Raw genomic sequence first — 5098 nt, 5'->3', positions numbered from 1 at the left:
CTTTCAGCAACAAACATTTGAATGACATCTCAGTTGGAGATTGTTCTCACAGGCATATGGGTTTGTAACGGTGTTGCCTCGCCCATCGAAATTGATAAACTGCAAAACACATGTAATATATAATTAATTCCGCATTTAAATAGCAATTATAGTCAAAATTAAAAAAATATGCAGAATATAAATTAGCCGAATAAAGACATGTCACTTGTATTTTTATGTGATGCAGTTTTCAAGCTCTATTTTCCACCTTCACCTGTAACATCCTCGTCGTTTCTTAAAAACTGGTGTGAGAGAGTTTGAAGCTTACATCCACTTTTCAAGCTCTATTTTCCACCTTCACATGTAACATCAACAAAGACAATCAAGAAAAGCATCAAATTACATAGATAACAGTTGTTCTAGCATAAACACAATATCAAAAACTCAAAAATAATTTATAACAAAACCCCATGAAGATAAAAAAAATCTTACCACGAGTAACAATATCTTCATTTGAATTCTTCAAATTAATATTCTATAACAATTATAAAAAAGAAACCTTAATCAAATATTTATTTGTCAATTACCACGCCTCCCGTTGACATGAAATCCAAGTACTCTGTTATGTCAAAAGATGGCTTCCCCTGTTTCATTTGTAAGGCCTGTGATCTCATTTAACTTTTCCTCACATGCTGCCAAAGCTTCATATGAATAAAAAAAGAGATGGAAGGTGAAAGGATAAATTATAATAGTACATAACATTTTTGCAACAGCAACAACAATCGCATGGTCAGTTATTTCTAAAATTACAAAACTTTCCAACAATGTATTACCTTTCATACTGCATGGTCATGGTGTTAACAATGTCGGCAAACTTACGATCCTCGAATATTAAGAAGTTTTGTTTTTCTGCAATCTTCAAATAGAAGCCGTATGTTAATAATAAACCACTTTTCAAAACTATACAATCAAGTCAAAACTATAAATAAAACAAAGTAACCAAAAACCCCCAAATTGAAATGAGTATTATCGCATAGCAAACATACCTCAGTCATCAACCACATCAAGCGAGCAATGGACGAAGTTCTGTATGTACATTGGATTGTTCTGCAACAGCTGATCCAACCTTTCATCTCTGACCATTCCAAAAAGAACTATCAAAGTTGAGAAATATTGTATCATAAAGATCGACAAAACCAGTATACCATAAAGACAAATAATAATTTCAGATCTATAATAATAATAATAATTTTAGATCAATAATAATTAGTTCAGATCTTGCACTTTCTACAATAGAATGGGTTAATAACAAAACATAAGTTGAAAATGTCATAGATAAACCTTTCTGATTTCGGCCACCACCACACTCATCGGCGGAAACCCGTTTCCACCACCACCACCATACTAATCGCCGGTTACCTGTTGTTGCCACCACAGATCTGAATGTTAAAAGCAACTGGTGAAAACATTATCCATATTTTTGTTAGAAAGATGAAAAGAACAGCATACCTCCATTTGGCCAATAGCAGCATCAAAACCCTATCCACAAAATCATGATATCAACCACAATCACAAAAACCCTAACCACAAAATCATCATATAACCCACAAAATCATCATATAAACCACAAAAACACTAACCACAATATCAACAGTAACTTTAAACAGAAATCCAAAAAAAACCTGATAATCGTGTCGATTTCGTTTTGGGAAACAAATAAGATGGTGAAGAAAAGGGGAAATGAAGAGGAAGAAAGTAGAAAATAGAAGATGTCGCTTTGAGAGAGAAAGAAGATTCGGAGAGAGAAAGAAGAAGAAAGAGACAAAGAGGGGAAGGTTGAGGGAGAGGAAGAAGACAGGCAAATTGAAAGAGAAGAGAGAGAGAGAAAGAAAAATTGAAAGCTTGTCACACTTCGTATAGGAAGTAGTAAAGGAAAGAAAAAAGAAGTAAGTAAAGGGAAGCAAATAAGGCAGCCACGTGGCTCATTAAGAAAGCAAAGGGGCAGTTTGGTCTTTTCCAGAGCATTGAACTTTCTTATATTGTAGATTATTTATTAATATTTTTAATTTAATATCAAATTAATTTTTATTTATATTTTGTCATATTTAATTTTTAATTTTAAATTATATTTTATAGGGGTGAATTAGTAATCATTTTCTTATCCTATCCTGCCGGATTCTTACCCAGTTCATATTCAGGATAACAATTTGAACTAATGAGGCGTGATAGAATAAGTTTTAGGATTAACTTATCATATCATGTTGTGTCAGCAAACACTAGATTGAGATAGGATATGATACAAATATCTTATTTTGTCTCTTATCCTCCGCATTAAACAGACCCTTATGGAATGGGGCTAAACGGGACAGACATGTCTGTTTGTCACTCCTAGTTTATATAATGAGTGGAATAAAAGGTAAAAATTAGAAGAAAGGTTCTTATTTTTTAAATAATTAAAAAGTTTATATAATTAGTGGAATAAAAGGTAGAAATTAGAAGAAAGGTTCTTATTTCTTAAATAATTAAAAATGTGATATATAATATTATTAAAACAAGAATTTAATAAAAATATACTGACAGTGTAAAGATTTTTTACACTGTCAGTGAATCACAATCATTGATAAGTATAAAAGGTTTGACTTTTATTTTAATTTTTTTTAAAGTAATATAATTGGATGTTCATGATGTAATGATTGTATAAAGTTTATTTTAATTTTTTTTAAAGTAATATAATTGGATGTTCATGATGTAATGATTGTATAAAGTTTTTTACACTGACAGTGTATATCAATTAAACTCTTAAAACAAATAAATAATAAAAGTTATTGGAGTTCATAATAATAAATAAATAAAATAATATATATAACTACAATATTGTCCTTAATTTGCCAAAACAATTATTTAAATAATCGTTTTTTTAAATAAACCCACTCACTTATTTACTTTTTTCACACCTACATCTTTAAATGATTTTCAAGTCCGTTCATATCCTTTTAATAACACTTTGTGCATGCATCAATCATCATCCGTTTCAAATTAAAATTCACTATGATCCTAAAAAAAATGCGTCAATTACTACTCGGTTAGTTTCAAAATATAACAAACAATTCATATTCAAAATTTGAATAAAACATAACTAGTACTTAGACCCGTGCGAGGCACGGGTTAAATACTTTCTAAGTAAAAATCTCATTTTAAAAATAAAAAATAAAAACATATGTCAATTCGTGTTTTTGATCCAAATATGAATTAATTGTATAGTGTAGAATTATTTTATTAATATTTAAAAGGAAATTGTGTTAATTCAATAAAATTATATATACAAATTAAGTAGTTTCGACCCGTATGTATGGTCTATTTTAGAAGAGAAAATAAATTAAATAATAAAAAATTAAATAGTCTTGGTCCCTAGGGCATAAAATATATAAAATAGATCTTTTATTTAATATATAATAAATCAATTGAATAAAAAGAATAACAAATTTGTGCTTTTCATAAGAAAGTTGTGTTTTTCATACATCATAATTATCTCATATTTAAAATAAATATTTATAGTAGTGTGTAATTTCATTGTACATATTTCTAATACTAAATTTAAATATATCATATTAAAGTGTATTTTAGTTATAAACTAAAATCCGTTTTAATATGAATCTATTCAATAATAATAATAATATATAATTATATATGTTTTATAGAATAAAATTATATCATCTCATTCACTAAAACAAAAACAAAATGTCAAACTACATTAGCCTCTAAAATAATTTACTAACACAAATGATCTTTATAACGCAATATATCAAATTAAGTTATTGATCTTTATTAAATATATAGTAAGAGAATATAAATTGTCCAAATTTTACCGTATCAAATTTTATAATAATAAATTTGTGTATTAATCAAATATTTGTAACTTATTTTGAATATAAAAATAATTGTATCAATAATTGACTTTTTCTTGTCTATAAAAATATTTCTAACTTATTTTCGTTTATAAAAATAATTGTATCAATAGTTGACTTTTTCTCGTTTATAAAAATATTTGTAACTTATTCTCTTTTATAAAAATAATTGTATAAACAATTGACTTTTTCTCGTTTATAAAAATATTTGAAATTTATTTCCGTTTATAAGAATAATTGTATCAACAATTGACTTTTCTTGTTTATAAATACATTTTTAACTTATTGCCATTTGTAAAAAATAATAAAATAATGTATTAATTAATATTGTTTTAAATAATACATAAATTTGTGTATACTCCAAATATTTCAATTACATACTTAGTGTATAGTAAAAAGACTTCATAAAAATGTTAATTTTATTTCGAAGTGGGTCACACCCCTTATTTTGTCTACCCATTTTTTTGACCTATGCATTAACAAAGTCAGCATGAATTTTTTGCAATTTTTAGATTTTAGAGAGTAACGTATATATAAATGTTGATGATATATAATATGTTGTACTTTGTTTCAAATTAAGACAAAATGAGTAATAATATTTAGTTAGCAATAGACATGTGCATTTGAACGCACAAGTCAAGTAATATTAATATGAGTGATGCTATAGTGTGCGAAATATTTCATCAACGAAAGCAACGAATATGTATGTAGCTTTACATCCTTTCTATTGACTAAATATTTATTATTTTAAATCAAATATTAATTACAATAAATGAAAAAATATAAAACAACTGCATGGTTGAATACACGGTCGTGTGGTTTCCACGAAAAATACTGTCGTAACATTTAGCATTATTCTATTAATATATAATAATATATTGAGAAAAATAAAATAAGAAAGGAAAATAAAATACTCATCAGCATAAAAAATATGTGTATTCACCCATCATAATTTTTTTAGTGAGTTTTGTTTCTTATATCATGTCATAACTAATTGAATCAAATGTTTATAAAAACAAAATAATATTGTCATCTTAAAATTTAATTTCATTCCCATTTATAAATCCTAGCATAATATTTTTCACATATTTTAAAACAAACTCAATGAAAATTTCTTGCATTTTGTAAGTCTTTTATCAATAATATATAGTTATTACATAATCAACAACATAATTATTTATTCGAATAATATATTTATTTTGGAAGCACTATCT

The 5098-nt window shown here is 26.4% G+C and overlaps 1 long non-coding RNA gene across 1 annotated transcript; it reads right to left on the bottom strand.

Annotated features, from left to right (window-relative positions):
- Positions 1-531: 531 nt before the first annotated feature.
- LOC131621766 (uncharacterized) lies at positions 532-1878 on the bottom strand. Its single transcript, XR_009289679.1, has 5 exons — positions 1489-1878; positions 1321-1398; positions 1026-1114; positions 813-895; positions 532-680 (listed from the first exon to the last, which is right to left on the bottom strand). It is a non-coding gene; the product is annotated as an uncharacterized LOC131621766 (long non-coding RNA).
- Positions 1879-5098: the final 3220 nt, after the last annotated feature.

Source organism: Vicia villosa, unplaced genomic scaffold (assembly GCF_029867415.1).
Source record: "Vicia villosa cultivar HV-30 ecotype Madison, WI unplaced genomic scaffold, Vvil1.0 ctg.000011F_1_1, whole genome shotgun sequence".
Classification (NCBI taxonomy): domain Eukaryota; kingdom Viridiplantae; phylum Streptophyta; class Magnoliopsida; order Fabales; family Fabaceae; genus Vicia; species Vicia villosa.
This window is presented reverse-complemented; position numbering and strand designations above follow the sequence as displayed.